The 16,465-nt window shown below is 44.6% G+C and overlaps 1 long non-coding RNA gene across 2 annotated transcripts; it reads right to left on the bottom strand.

Moving 5' to 3' along the window:
• Positions 1 to 2,524: 2,524 nt before the first annotated feature.
• Positions 2,525 to 11,209, bottom strand: LOC128852308 (uncharacterized). Of its 2 annotated transcripts, XR_008450055.1 has the most exons (5): positions 11,116 to 11,209; positions 6,178 to 6,257; positions 5,027 to 5,194; positions 3,328 to 3,902; positions 2,525 to 2,825 (listed from the first exon to the last, which is right to left on the bottom strand). It is a non-coding gene; the product is annotated as an uncharacterized LOC128852308 (long non-coding RNA). The 2 variants fall into 2 exon arrangements; XR_008450054.1 differs by having other exon boundaries at positions 3,328 to 5,194.
• Positions 11,210 to 16,465: the final 5,256 nt, after the last annotated feature.

Here is a 16,465-nt window from a genome sequence, read left to right as displayed (position 1 = left end):
TATATTGTGATTAATTTTTAACCTTGGGCATGTCTCTCTGCTACTCTAAACTTACGGAACCCTCTGCCAAAACCCAGAGCACGAGCACCACACGGAGCTGCCCTTCTCCTCTCCCAGCCCAGGCTGTGCTTCTGGTCCTCAGCTCCAGGATTGGAGGCTCCCTGGACAGAGCAGTTGGCAGCCAAGACCAGCAGGAGCTGCAGCTCTTGAGAGACACTCTGCAAACATCACTGTTTTAGGAAAAACATCAGCAAAGAAGGGTCACGTGTTTCACTCCAGGAGCTGAAGGCGTGAGAAGAGCTATGAAAAAAAAAAATCTATTCATTGAAGAAAAGCAATCCAGTAAAGACACCAAAAAAGGAAGCAGCTCCGATGCAGACCCCCCCAGAGAGCTGCAGGGCATCCTGAACAGTGGAGAGGTTTTGGACAACAGCATCAGCCTGGTCCAAGCTGCCCTGACCTGCGCACGTACCAGTGCCTACCATGGATGGGCTGACTTGTCCCTCACAATCTGGGGCTCCCAGGACAGCTTTGCTTCAGCTGGTTGTCCTGTGCACAGAGAGGAGTTGGACTTGATGATCCTTGTGGGTCCCTTTCAACTCAGGACATTCTATTCTATGATTCTCATACTCGGTGCTGGGGTTGTCCTACTCTGCCAGCTCAAGTATTCCTACTGTGGAACTTCTTCCTTCAGCTCTTACCAAGGCAGTTATTTCCTAAGATGCCACTGGCTTTCCTGCTGCCAGGATCAGAATCACAGAACAGTTTGGGTTGGAAGGAACATTAAAACCCATCCAGTTCCAATTCTCTGTGCCACAGTCAGGGACACCTCCCACTGGATCAGGGGCTCCAAGCCCCATCCAACCTGGTCTTGAACACCTCCAGGGATGGGGCAGTCACCACTGCTCTGGGCAATGTGGGCCAGGGCCCCCCCACCCTCAGTGTGAAGAGTTTCTTCCTTATGTCTAGTCTAGAATGGAGCATAAGTGCACCACATCTGACCTCCTTTGCTAGAATGGCACCTAAGGTTGTTCCTTGCTGTCTCTAGTCTCCAGCCCCTCTCATGATGCCCTGCTGCAAACATGATCCCAGAAAGGACAAAATCATGCCTGACTTCTACATCTTCCATCTGTCCCAGTTATCCAAGCCCAGCATTTGTCACTCCCTTGAAAATGCAGAGCCCATCTCGCCTTCCCCCTGTCCCCAGATCTGCTTCTCATGAGCAGAAGCCCAGGCCAAGGTCTTTACCAGCGAAGTCCTCTGGAGCTGGGAAAAGAAGTAGGAAGTTCCAAAAGAAACGCCAGACCTACCGAGCAGTGAAAACGAACGCTGCCACTGTGCAAGAAGGCAAGAAGGCGTGTATAGTATAAAATATACTGTACATACTGAGAGAAAGAATATACTTTTCACTCTAAAGTGTTTTATATGCTAACCATCAGGCTTATACCAAGTCAATGGATGCTGGCACTTTACATAAATATATGATGATGCAGTGCTATATGTAATAAAAATCTGGAGCACAAAATATGGAAGCAATTCAAGAAAACAGATCTCACATTTTTGCCTTTGTTACAGTTAGATTCTGACATGCTCTGATTAAAATTCAACATCTGCATGCATTTAAAATTAAAATATATAGGTATTCATGTTTTCCTCCTTCCACAATGTTTTACTGCTGCCTTTTTCTTCTTAAATATTAAAAACATTACATTATTTTATTTCAGATGTCTCTATATATTACACATCACCCTTTCACCTCAGAGCTTTGGTTCAAATCCAGCTCTTCGCTGAGGAAATAAAAAACATCTGAAAATCTTTAGTAGTCTCATCTCAGTGTCTAATCACAGCCTGCTCTGACATGACAAAACACAACAAACAAAGTGGCTTTGCCACAGATGAAAAATGTTTACTCAAAAATACTCAGGAGTATAGGAATGAATGAAGGCATCTCTAAGCGCATTAAAGCCCGCGTTGTGGAGTAATAAAAGAGTTTGCAGATAATCTGAGCTGCACCTGCCCCTCTGGAGAAAGAAGAAAAAAAAGCAGGTGATTTAAAGTCTTCACAGGGTAGCAGGTCCCAGCCACATGTTTTTCTGTTATTTTAAAGCAGAAAGATGTGTCAGGCTACAGTGCAAATATTGTCCATGGGCATCACGGTCTGGAGAGCCTAAGTACCTCGTGATTTAGGAATCTCAGAAGAAAACTTTATTGCCAGTAAATCCTGCAGGACTAAAATATACGTACTTTTAAGAGGGACGAGCATAAATAAGCCTTTGTCTTTGCTGGGGAATTCAGCTGTTTGGTGGGTGGTTGGGAGAGCAGCTGTCCCAATAGGCTTCATGTTGGGCATCGGTATGGTGCACAGCACGGTTCCTCCTCCAAAGCTCTGACGATTTTAACAGGCAAAAGAAAGCGTAGGAGGAAGTTAACCACAGGGAGGTGCAGGATCTTCCCTAAAGCCAGCGGTAGAATCAGCTGTGATAGTCCAGGTCTTCACCCCCATTCCTTCTGCTGGAAATTTCCTTAGTCCACAAGCATCAAGCACAAGCAAGTAATGGGTGTGGGCAGCACCATCCTGTGCTCTCTCTAGCAGACTCAGCTTGACTTCCTACATCCATTTTGGCAGGAGCAAGAAGAAGGAGCAATGTTTCCTCTGCATTTCTGTCCTGCATCCACAGACAGTTCCCACCGATCCTGACAGCAGCGTTTACCTCCTTCCTAGACACAGCGGTTACCAAGTTATGCTCCGCAGACCTTTGGGTGGAAGTGGTTCCAGAAACTATTTCTAAGCCAAAGTTTTCCATCGTGCAGAAGCTGACAGAGACCTACATGGGTAAAAAAGATTAAAATCTCTTGCCCTGTCCATGAGTGTCTTACAATATCTTTTTTTTTCAGGAAGATATTTTAGTATTTCCTGCTGCAACAGCCAAATAAAATATGAATAAATTAACATGCTAACATTTCGCCATATCCCCTTTAAGGCAAAATAATACATACCTCTTAATTCAATAAATTAGACAGTATATTTTTTTTTAAAGGAAACAATAGCAGTGTAGCTAAGTCTTTGCAGATCTTGGCATGTCTACAGTACACAAAGGACAGGCCAAAGAGACATCCGAACGACGACCACGCTGCCTGCAAAAGTCAGGGCTCAGCTAATACACCTTGGTGGGAGGAAGGCTCGCTCAGCCTGGGCACAGCTGGGAGCCAGGGCAGGCACAGGGGTCCCGGCCACCGTGGCTCTGCGCTGCTGAGTCCAGTCTTACCCCACTCCCACTGGTGCACTGAGCTGATTCCCATTGCACACACCAGCACTGGATATCTCACCTGGATAATAATTTCCTTTGGACGTGACTTAGAGAATATCCAGAGCTTTTCTCATTATGGCATTTTCTACCGCACCCCTTGGTCTGGGTTCACGTGTTATTGTCTGTGCTTCATTTTCACGTGCTTTCCTTCTGCTGTTGTGTTTTCCTTGGGCCCCTTGATGAAATCTCTCTTTGCTAACTGTATTTAAATTCAGCAATGACACGCAGGCTTGTTCACGCAGGCTTTACGTCTTCACACTTCTTTGCCCCTGTTACAAACCTATTGCAAATTAACTCCCATTTCAAGATGTGAACGTTGTTCCAACCAGTCGTGTTGGCCTGCTAGGCAGTATATTAGGAAATTATTTCTCCAGGCTCTTGATTGACATTGTTGAAAAGATACTTCTCATGCGTGTCAGTCTTTGTGGGGTGAAAATGCTTTTAACATGCTTCTAGGATTTACATGGTCTTCCCTGCTCTGCTGCTGCCAAGTTCAGATGTGGTTGGAGCATGTGGCATTCTTTGTCCTACTCTTATTACATTTTCCTTCTTATCCAGCCCTGCTACATATTTCATATTTTTCATATTTCTGCCCTGTGATGTAAAGAACAGCCAATTACTAAATGTGCCCTTGTCATGCCTGTCCACTCCAACACGAGCCCCTGAGATCCTGCTGTGATCTCTGTGTTTTCTTTTCCCCTTTTTTATATTGTTCTGTTTTCTTTAAATTATTTATCTCTTTTTCTAATATTTTAGCACTCAGATCTTCGAACGGCTGAGCAAGATGCCACATATCTGCTGAGAAATGGTAGGAGACCACATGTGTGCTCGTGAAAAGGGACAAACCTGAAGAAGCAAATGTTTGCTTCGATCTCAGCAAGGAGATATCAGGTCTCATTTCTGTCTCTGTGTGCAGCAGTCCAGCCCCAGAGACAGAGCTGAGCTGTGTTTCCAGGCTATTTTCCTTCCTTTATAGACAAAGCCCTTGCTGCTCAAGCTCTTCTGAACTCCACACCATCCAAGTCATGGCCATATCAGCAACATCTCTGCAACCTCATTGAAGAAGCCTGCAGAAGCGTTGTTGAGAGCTGGGACCCTCAATCCCAAGCATAGGCAGAGGAACCAGAGAATGAAAACATCATTTCAACTATAAAATGAGTGCATTTAGAATGGAACATACTGGAAAAAAATGCCATGTTTCGCAGAAAAGCTATTGCATGCCCAAATGTTGGTTTAACCACTCCAAAATCCATTCGATAACAGCAATTACGAGTTCCCTAAGAGCTGTGTCCGAGAATGGTGTTTTATGGATTGAATGTATCATCCACCGTTTGTTGTTTATCCGTTTTTCATCTTAAATGAAAATGGGGTTTTCACCCCGGACAAGCATTTATCTTGAAACCACAGCGCTGTCCTTTGTTGTTCCCAGGAAGGGTTGACCAGCAGTGCAGCACCTCAACATCTATGCTCAACACCTTCCCCAGGGACTGGTCTGCCATGGTCTCACCCATTTTCCCGGGACACGCCAGGAAGCTACAAATATCAGTGTAGCCAAAGACCATAGTTTAAGCCCTAGAAGACTTAAAAATAAACAGCAAATCACAGACCAGGAAGGAAGGTGATATTAACAGAAGTATTTCGACACAAGCATTTGGGTTGCAGTTCATTACAATGCTCACTTGCCAATCTCCAAACAAAAACGCTTAAAAAAATATCACCTGTTTCTTTGGCAAGCAGTGAATGGAGAAGCTTTCTTAAACTGTAGAAGTAGAGTTCATGCTCAGATTGTTCTGCTGATGGAAATCCAGCAATCTTCTCCATCGCTATTGTGGGCAGAGGACAGGGCACCGATGGGAATAGTTTCACAATCCTTTTATTGGAAGCATCTGTAGAAACCATAAAACAACAACTACAACAACAGCCACACAAAGCCATGTTTTCTCACTTCTTTCCGAGCAAGGAGGGTGCCAGAGCAATTCCCCACCCTACCCCCGCACCGCATGGTGGTTTCCTTTGTTCACATTTCACTGCCTGGACTCAGCAGAGAGATTTATGGGCTGGTGCTGAGCTCGGGATGCGCACAGCGCCGGTCTCCTGGGGCCCAGGCTTAGCCATGCAGAATGGGGGTGCAGAAAATCTCCTGCAGCTACAGGGAGGAAGAAATTGGAGGGAGGAAGGTTATTCTGGGCCAGTTTCTGGCACTTTCTACTGAGTAGCAGCTCACCAAAAATCGAGTCCTAGTAGCTAATGAGACCCTTCACGGAGAAATGTTGTCACTCCGTGTCTGTGGGGCATTGCACCCAAGGACACAATGCTTGGATCCAGACCAATGTCCCCTACCCTCTCTTCCAATCTTGGTCACCATCCCAGTAATAAGAAGTCCATTTATTTCAACGTCAAATTACTTCCCCATGACGAAGGGTGCCAAGAGCACTTGCCAGTCTGGATGAGAACGGCATTTTAATCCCTGAAGCTCTGCTGGGACCTGAAGTGGGACTGCGCAGAGCGAAGCCCCGTGAAGAGAGGGCTCAGCATGTCAGCAGAATGCTTTTGCAAGAGGAAGACATGAGATCCTGGGTGCAATTCTTAACTTAGACACACTCTTCCAGTGTGATTTTCGGTAAGTTACTACATCTATCCCGACCCACCCTATCCCAGCAAAGTGGGGATGCTGCGTTTCCTGACTCTACAGGCTCTCATAAGGAAGGAAGTCTCCTGATTTGTGTAGGATGGGAGGACGAGACCAGGAAAACAAAGCAGAGAAGAAAACAATGAACCAACAGTAGAGCCATTTAGCTTCGCAAAACCAGTGCTGTTGTGCGCACACAAGGCTGTGCACAGAAGTATCCAGAGTCAGTCCAACACCCACCTCTGCTCAAACCCTCACTGATGGCCAAAACCAGACAGAAGCAGAGCTCCAGCGCTTCTGGGCAATGGTAAAGCCGGGCCCTGGAAGTGCAAAACAAGAGAATCTTTTTGCAGTTCTGTGCATGTGTATGTTTTTGTAGTCCATGTGCTCGTGATAAGCCAATAAAACAAACTCAAGTGAAATACAGACTGGGAAAAATGTAACCTATTAAAGCCACACAGAAACACTTTTTTTTTCCCCTATTCTTGCTTCTTTTCGGTTTGTCTAAATATACCTCTGGGCTTTTTCTCTTGGTTTAAGTATGCTCTTTCATGGATAGTTTTCAATGTATGTTGAAGTCGCTGGCTGCTGCCAGCTTGGATTCTCGTACTGCTCTTCTCGGCTTTCTCTTCTATTAAGACAAAGTGCTGGCACCATCGCTCTTTGACCAAGTACATTGTTCATGGTACTGAGTAATGAATTTTCCATATCTGACTGTCTTTGGGTTCACCCCAGGAGGAAGGGTGAGTCTGGTTTATTAAGCTCTCGTTTCTCAGAGAGCAGCAACATCTGGAGCGTGTGGTGGGCTGCTGGCACGCCTCAGCGGAAAGGAATTCAGCACAGGGTGAGGTCTGCCCAGCTCCAGAGGTGTCACTGCAATCGGTTCTGATGATGGAGGAATAACGAAGCCCCCACATAAAATGGCACTAGGACCGTATTTCAAGCTGTGCTGGGCTGCTAAGGGATTTTGTTTCTTCTCACAGGGCGTTAGGAGGCCCAGGAACCACATTGGTCTTCATTTTCATCATCCAAAGCTACGTTTTACTCTCCTGCTATGCAACATTTTTCCACCCAATGAAAGCTTGTTTTCCTTTGTGCCTGACTCAATGGGATAGCAAAAATCAAAGCTGGTGTAGAGGATGAACTCTGGTATCACACTTGACTTCAGTGCTACATTTGTAGCTCCCTCTGAGACACTCTGGAAAACCCATTCCCAATGCAGCTGTCCCTTGCAAGTCGTGGTACAGAAAATACCTTTGGCTGAAGACAGGTAGCGTGCACCACGACCAGCAATGTGGGTGCCCTCCATGCCTCTGTTGGACATCATCTTGGTGAAGCTGAAAGGAGGTTGTGGAGAGGAGGGTGCTGGGCTCTTCTCCCAAGGGACAGGGGACAGGACAAGAAGGAATGGCCTGAAGCTCTGCCAGGGGAGGTTCAGGTTGGATATCAGAAAAAAATTCTTCACAGTAAGAGTCATTGGGCACTGGAACAGCTGCCCAGGGAGGGGGTCGAGTCACCTTCCCTGGAGGTGTTTAAGGAACGGGTGGATGAAGTGCTGAGGGACATGGTTTAGGGAGTGTTAGGAATGGTTGGACTCGATGATCCAGTGGGTCCTTTCCAACCTTGTGATTCTGTGATTCTGTGATTCTGTGAGATGTCCGGAAACAAGTTGGTTTATTGCTTTGGAGCTCAAGACCACAAGATCTATACATGAGACTCCCGTATGTCACTCCTGCATGGCTTCTCCACAAATACTCTCTTTTTCACCATGCTCTTACATACCCCAGCTCCTAACCTTTCCTCAAGCTGAAACATCTTCCCTCTCAATATTCCTGGAGAGTCACGGGCACAAGAAACCTCACTGGATGGTGTTTTCCAATGTGATGCTGAGCAATGGTAACCGAATACCACCCCACCAAAATCTTTATTCCTTTGGTCTCCATGTGTGTTTGTGATTGTACTTGCTGGAAAGGCAGCCCACCGCCACAGTGGAGATAAAAGGTATCCAGCGTGCAACTCCTAGAAGTTTATTTTGGCTGCCGAGCCTAATGTGGAGATAGTCTCTAATTAGACGTGTTGCCTCTGCAACAGTGCACAGCAATAATAACAGCAGTGGAATTCGTCTGAAGCGTGTGCTTCCCTCACACGGCTATGGTGAATTAAACAAAAATGTCAAACTCAGTCTGGAAGCAGCAAACATATTCCATCACATTAAATGTTTACACCATACGGTAGCCTAACTACAGAGCGTTGGTGAGAACACACTTCCTGACAAGCACTGGGGACGTTCGTGCTAATTTAGGTCTACACCCAGAAGAGACTAAGATGTTCCCTTCTCCACCTTTTCAGATTACTGAGATGATGATTAAGAAAAGACAGTCTGCAGTTAACGCCTGTCAACGCTTCATTTTAGGAAGATCTGTAACACATTTCATCCCGTGAACCCCAACTGCTAGAGTACACCCAGTCAGGGTATTCCTCTTCTGCTGCAGCATTTATTTATTTAGAACTGACTCCTTCAGAGACGTTTATCCTTACAGGAATATTTGCAAACATCAGCACATCAATGTAAAAGCTTTCTGCTAAAATAATACCTCTGCCTGGTTCTGTTTTAAAAGTTTTAGCCCTTCCTGTAACGAATACAGAAATGGCACTTAGCTATGGATGTGCAGGAGTTACGTGGACCACACAATTCAACATACATGGATGTACATTCCCACCCCAAAAGCCTTCTTTACCACTTTGGGGATTTTTGTAGCAGAAGCCTATCATAGCCCAACAGCAAAAGAGGTAAAAAGAAATTGTATCCAGAACATCCCAAGAATTATTTAAAAAATCAGTTTTTTCTTGTAGGGTGACAATGTGACTTTTAGATAAAGTTTTCTCAAGGCCTACCAAACCTGGGAATAATTCTTCCATCAAAATAAAGTCTCTGATTTGAAGCCTAGGGAACTAGAGCTGCTCTCAAGAAGTGTAAAGCTATCAGATTCCTCCTCTGTGCCAAACACCGTCAGTACCTCCAGCTCCTTGCCACAGCTCATTGCTACGAACCAGGCAGCTAAGGAAAGCAAGACCGAAAACAATATGGTCAAACCCCTCCAGGCCCTTGGCTGGAGCTCCAACAGAGGTAAGACACAACTGTGAGATTCATATCTCACTGCTAGCGAGGGGTAGTCTGGCTGCCCCATCCCTGGAGGTGTTCAAGGCCAGGTTGGGTGGGGCTTGGAGCAACCAGATCCAGCAGGAGGTGGAACTGGATGAGCTTTAATGTTCCTCTCAACCCAAATCATTCTATGGTTCTGCGATTCTATGATTTAAATCGGACCGAAAAGCCTTCAGTGTTGACTTACTGCAACACGCTTGCACTTTTCTAGAAACTAAAGCAAGCCTTGTGCCCCCCAAGTGACCACATCCGTTTGCCTAACTGAGTTTATCTCAGCTTGGTAAGTCCACGGAAATATCAAGGCATGGTGTCTTCTCCAGGAATTGCCCCCATGGCAGTTTGTCCCAAGCTAACTCGAGTTAAAAGCTGCATCTGAAACACCTGACTGTGAACAATTCTTCCCGGCTCTTGTGCAAGCAGAACAAATGATTTTCTTCCTAATAAAATCAAGAGCTCCAAGACAGACGGAGCCAACAAGTTAATCAAGTTTCCTACTAAACAGGAAGTTGTGGGACTGTGGGAGGAGGAGCAAATCTGTGGTTTTTGCTAGAGAAAGAGCAGAGAGGAATAATAGAAATTAACCACTGGGGGTTTTTTTTTGTTTATTTGACAGGAAAATACCCTGCAAATGTACCAGTTTGGGCAATAACCGGTTCGAGAAGACTGGCAATAAAATGAAAGCAAGCTGTAAGAGCTTCAGAAAAGGAGAGGGTAAAACCACCAGATGCATGAGGACTATCATAATTAAACCAGAGTCCCACTGTTAATATTTCTTATAATAGCTAGCACAATAGTTGTTATTACACTAATTACAACTGCAGCAATACTTGCACTGCAACAGGGTTTGGTGTTCCTGCCCTGAAGGAGGATTCTACTGAGTTGCTTAAATGTGGAACAAAATAAGGTCCCAAAAAGAAGGTTTGTAAGATAGTATGTGCTTTTGCAGGAGATGGTAAAGGAGAAAAATGAGTTGAGAGCAGCCCTGAAGAGAAGGACTTGGGGGTGCTGGTGAATGAGAAGCTCAACATGAGCCACCAATGTGTGCTGCAGCCCACAAACCATAACCTAGGTTGCATCCAAAAAGTGTGACCAGCACGGTGAGGGAGGGGATTCTGCCCCTCTGCTCTGCTCTCATGAAACCTCACCTGGAGCCTTGTGTTCAATTGTAGAGGAGTCCTCAGCACAGGAAGGACGTGGAGCTGTTAGAACAAGTCCAGAGGAGGCCACAAAGGTTGTCTGAGGGCTGGAGCACCTCTGCTGTGAGGACAGGATGAGAGAGTTGGGGTTGTTCAGCCTGGAGAAGAGAAGGCTCCAGGGAGAACTTAGAGCAGCTTCCAGTGCTGAAAGGGGCTCCAGGAAAGCTGGAGAGGGGCTCTGGATCAGGGAGTGCAGGGATAGGACAAGGGGAAATGGTTTTAAGCTGAGAAACGGGGAGCGGGGTGTTAGATGAGATGTCAGGAAGAAATGTTTGCTGTGAGGGTGGGGAGGCCCTGGCCCAGGTTGCCCAGAGAAATGGTGGCTGCCCCATCCCTTGGAGCTGTTCAAGGCCAGGTTGGATGGGGCTTGGAGCAACCTGATCCAGTGGGAGGTGTCCCTGCCCATGGCAGGGGGGTTGGAAAAGCCCATGGATGGGCTTTAAGGTTCTTTCCAATCCAAACCATTTTATGATCCTATAAACGCACTGCTTGCTCCATTCCTATATATATAAGCCAAATTCCACTTTCAAGGAATTGCACGTTTTCCTGTCATCTGACGGGCAATTAGTCCATTGCGTCTGACAATGGTGGTGACAGAACCAAGAAGAGCCAAAAAATACAGACAAAAATGCAATCGTATCATGGTTGCAGAACATATGACCACATTTTGCTTCTAGCTATCAAGCAGTACTATGGGATGTGTGTATTCATATGAAAATAAGCCCAACCAGTCATTGAGATCTATACAAAATGGATGATTCATTACAATTGTTACACTGGAATTGCTCAACAAAGAGACAGAAGAAAGTTGTTGATTACCAGGCACCTCGAGAAAGACCACAGATACAGAGAAATTCAATACTATGGTCACTGTGGACGTGTGAATTTCCGTCTGCAGACTAACAGGCAGACCTGTGAAAAGAAATTAGGAAAAGCATAATCATTAGATTCAAAATAACCAGAAAAAGTTGCGTATCCACCCATTCAAAAAGAGTGGAAGTCACTGAGTCACACCAGCTGAGACCATTGAATAGGTCAATTAGCAGCACCCAAATTTCACAGAATCACAGAATCACAGAATCACAAGGTTGGAAAGGACCCATTGGATCATTGAGTCCAACCATTCCTAACACTCCCTAAACCATGTCCCTCAGCACTTCATCCACCCGTTCCTTAAACACCTCCAGGGAAGGCAACTCGACCCCCTCCCTGGGCAGCTGTTCCAGTGCCCGATGACTCTTACTGTGAAGAATTTTTTTCTGATATCCAACCTGAACCTCCCCTGACGGAGCTTCAGGCCGTTCCCCCTTGTCCTGTCCCCTGTCACTTGGGAGAAGAGCCCAGCTCCCTCCTCTCCACAACCTCCTTTCAGGTAGTTGTAGAGAGCAATAAGGTCTCCCCTCAGCCTCCTCTTCTCCAGGCTAAACAACCCCAGCTCTCTCAGCCGCTCCTCGTCAGACTTCTTCTCCAGCCCCTCACCAGCTTCGTTGCTCTTCTCTGGACACGCTCCAGAGCCTCAACATCCTTCTTGTGGTGAGGGGTCCAGAACTGAACACAGTATTCAAGGTGTGGTCTCACCAGTGCTGAGTACAGAGGGAGAATCCCCTCCCTGGACCTGCTGGTGACCCAATTTCTGATACAAGCCAAGATGCCATTGGCCTTCTTGGCCCCCTGGGCACACTGCTGGCTTATGTTCAGTTGGCAGTCAACCAGCACCCCCAGGTCCTTCTCTTCCGTGCAGCTCTCCAGCCACTCTTCCCCCAGTCTGTAGCACTGCATAGGGTTGTTGTGCCTATGTGTATGTTGTTCCTGGTGGACCTGACGCACCCTTTATAACCTTAATCCTTTGAAACTGTAAAGTCCCAAAGGCAAAAGAGGCCATAGAGAAAACACACAGATCATGTGCTAGTTATGGTCCTTAGGTTCTTTGGGACTTAGCTTTGCTCAAAAAATGCAGTCTTATTGAACCCTCAGTTCACTGGGCAGCTTGGAAGTGTAAGTATTTGTTGGATCAAAGTATGCATTACTTCAAAAGCATAAAATGCCGCGATATTGAAGGCAATAAATCTTTCTCTGTAAAATACATGCATATATAATTTATATGATAAGCTTAATACTGAGATTTTTAGCTTGGCTTCCAACAGACATGAGATGAAGGCAATTATTTTCCCTAGGAGTGAGTCTGTCTGTCCCCTCTCAGCCCCAAAGAAAATAATTTTTGAGCCCATTAGCCAATTTCAACCAATTTTGGCAGAGGGATAGAGGTCTTAAGGGTATTAAGTTCCCATATGCTTTGTGATAGTAGGTGGCCAGGTGGGAGTGGCAGACTCATTAGAGCATGCCTTGAAGGAATGGCATCAGTATAGATAAAACTCTTAGACCTCAGAGAATCCAGAAGGATCTCATGAGTACCCAAGCAGGCATGCAAGAAGCAACAACTTCAGCTGAAATTCATGTCTCGTTAGACATCAGCAAATCAATGCACAAGACCTGTTGATTTCCTGCTTGTGAAACCACCCATTTCTCCTTCTCTTTTGGTCTTGATGGCAGCTAAGGTGCCTTCAGAGCACCTTCACGTAACAGCTAGCAATTGTCCACTTACTGCTCTTGTTTCTTTCCATTTGATGGGAGCCCCATCGCATTTCTATGCCTTAACTCTCTGCTCATAACTGTCAGGCTATCTCCTAACATATGGAAACAATTAATTTTCTTTGTCATCGTTTGGATCTGAAACTAGGGTACTCTGAAATGTAACTATACATGAATTTCCCTGAACTAATCACATAATATTTATCCTATTTTCTTTAAAGTAATACTCACCAGCTAAGAAATGAAGAACTGCATTGCTTATAATAAGCTCTGCATGCTACATTGTAATCTAAACTGTACAGTTATATATGGTGAAGAACTAAAAGGTTTGAGTTATTCCCCTTGGCAAACATTTTTTTTAAGGATTGCTTAAATAAGCAGTACAGAAACCAGATGTCATTTGGTAAGAGTATCTGAATGACCAAAAATTTGCTGTCTGGGTATTTTTTTTTACTCTATAAAAACATGAGAAATTCTTTGAATTTATATCATATTTAGCAGCTGTGAAACAGTGCAAACATCTGTTTGTACCTATAGGAAGCTGACCTATGAGGTCCTCATCTCTTAATCACCAAGCAACAAGCTAGTCTCATATACATAGTTTATTGTTTTCTTTTCAGCTGCCTCCTGCACTTCAAAGTTTTTATAATCTCATGTTCTGTTAGCGTGGCGAGAGGGATAGTCCATTCACTATAAGCCCAGATCAGTGCAACGACTGATCAAAATCACCGTAGAGCATCACGGACACAGAAGTGCCCTCAGACACAGCCATAAGCAACTTTGAGTATGTCATAAAAAGTGGTTGCTTCCTTTTTTTCCCCCAACATCGTTGGCTGTTTGACTGGTTTGGTGGTTTTTTTTAACTTAAAGAACAGAAATGAAGCAGACTCTCTTTTTACAGTCAATCCTACTGTGGGGAGTAGGGGTTGACAAGACAGCTCCATGTGGTCCCGTCTACCCCTGGTTTTCCAGGTTTCTGCAACTGTCAGTAGGAAAAGACTACTATCTTCTACGCCCACATAGCATCCCAATAACTAGAAAATAAAGCAAATAAAGCAACTTTAGTGGATGCTCCGATTCAAGGAGGTTGTCCTTCCGTACCTATGCACAATGCAAAGCCCAGGTAAAATCCTATCTTGTGTCAGCACTCCTAAAATAATGCAGGAGATGGAAGGGAAAAGAAATTTACTCGAGAAGCGTTTTCCCCTGCTCTTTACCACTCTACTTCCACACCCACAGATGTACACCATCCTTTAGTGATTAAGCCAGGAGCAAAATTTTTCAGCCTCTGTGATAATCTCTCCCTTTTTTCCCCTAATGTAATATTGACCTTGGGACCCTGATTTTTATGCAGTGAGAGAAAGGTGCGAACAGCGTGAAAGAAAAGATTTGTGGGCCTTGGACATGAGAGTGGAATCAGCACTCCCAGATATGCTATGAGAGCTTAAATGATCCTCTGAACTAAGTCTGAAAACAAATGGGAAACACTGTATGATTCCATCCCATTACAGTACAAATAAATCATTTCTGGAAATCTAAAACAAATGGCCCGAGCTCAGCTCTGTGGATGATCCAAATGCAAAAAAGCTGCTAATTCCGAAACGCAGATGCAAGTAACCAATTAAGTAAGAATGCAGGGAAAAAAATAAGGAGTGTAACTTGTTTATCAGGAAGATATTAGGGCCATAGAAGTGGGTCTTCCAATCACCTTTTTTGGTATTCCTGAGCAAACATTCTTTTTTGCTTACGTTAATATGGAATGTATTATGACAACCTTCTTATGGATATCCATGCCTTTTGTCTATCAGTACTCACAGATCCATTCAAAACAGCTGCAAATATTTTTTAAATTATGTAAAAGTCCCAAACACTTTGAAAAGAATATTAATATCCCTTTAAAACAGCAGTGTATTATATTAAATTAGGGATAAGAATTTAGAGAACAAAAAAATATGTTGTTAGCATTAACGTTTTCACTGCTTTCAAATGCAGTCATCTTAGATAAGGCTTTGAATTATTTGGGTTAGATTTAAAAACGTTATGGTGTTGGCACATTTAGACGACAAAGCAGATAATCACAGATACAAGTTACACGGAAAGGTTTGGTTCACAAAGCTCAGCTTTTTTTTTTCTATTTCGTTATATATATGTGTTTTTATACATACCCATCACCTCTTCTTACAGCTCTTGCCTCTTTTCTATCTGCAGATTGAACCATAGAATCATTAAGATTGGAAAAGACCTCTAAGGTCATCGTGTCCAACCATCGACACAATACCAACTTGCCTACTAAACCATGTCCTGAAGTACCATGTCTACATGCTTTTTTAACCTCTCCAGGGATGAGGACTCCACCACCACCCTGGGCAGCCTCTGCCAGGGCTTCACCGCTCCATCAGAGAAGCAATTTTTCCTAATATACAATATAAACTTCCCCTGGTGCAACCTGAGGCCATTTCCTCTCATCCTATCACTGATCACAGACTATCTTAGCTACAATACCATTCCTAATGCTGATGGAGAAGTTATTTCTCTTAACACTGCTTCCTCAGGATTTGTCTGTCCAGCTGTAAGAAAAAAAATTACTTTGGAGGGATTTTCAGAAGTGATCTGTCAAGGGGGGATATCAGATCTCGCAATGAACCTCTCGATCATCTTCCTGTGATGGCGTTTTCACACCCATAACAAGAAGGCTTGTAGCAGGCAGGGAAGCTGTGGGGCATCAGCAGCTTTATCTGCCCCCCTTGACCAACCTCTTGGAGGAAGGAGAAGTACTAATTAGTGCTTTTCCCTGGCACATGGGAGCAATGCCATAGCAACAGAAGCATTTGCATTACTGAAAGATCACTGCAAAAGTACCACAGAGGAGTGCTGAAGATCAATGTGTCTCCAAGCCCAGGTGCAATTTTTTGCATATCTCATCCACGGAGCAGGACACAAAACTTCTGCAGTCATCAGACCCTCCCACATCGCATTTTGAGGAACGTCTGCTCTGCAAAGTCTGGTGGACTGGTGTCTTGAGTCACAGTCCAGCAAAAAAGAGAAGGGGGTGTTGGGAAAGAATCCAGGAGTGCTGAAACACCACACTCTGAAATGGTCATATAAAAACATGCATGTGCGAAAGTGATTGCAACTCGGCAATGCGTTTCTTGGCTCTCGGGTCAAACGTTGGTTTTAGTTTTAAGAGACGCCCAATGCGTAATTTGGACATAGCATAAGTTCCTTGAGGGAAACCTTTGCTATGTTTCTTCTGGCTGTTTCTTTTGCTGTGGATTGTAATGTCATTTCTTTCAGTTGTGTGTATGCAGCTCCACTTTCACCCTCCTAGCATTGACAAATAACGGGGAGAATGTGCAAAAGCTGATTCTATGTGCTAACTCCATTGCTGGGGACATGTGGACTGTTACTACGTTTTGGTTTTGCTAGGATTAAACAGCTAATAAATACAGATTTCACGTCCCATAAATAACACTGTGTTTGTCAGCTCACGCAAACAATAATTGATAGTTAGTGTATGAGACTTTCCAGTACAATAAAATAAGTTCTGCTTTTACTTTTCCCAGAGACACCTCTGAATTCT

The sequence above is a fragment of the Cuculus canorus genome, chromosome 5 (genome assembly GCF_017976375.1).
Source record: "Cuculus canorus isolate bCucCan1 chromosome 5, bCucCan1.pri, whole genome shotgun sequence".
Classification (NCBI taxonomy): domain Eukaryota; kingdom Metazoa; phylum Chordata; class Aves; order Cuculiformes; family Cuculidae; genus Cuculus; species Cuculus canorus.
The sequence above is the reverse complement of the archived record's forward strand: the minus strand, read 5'-3'. Positions and strand labels throughout refer to the sequence as shown.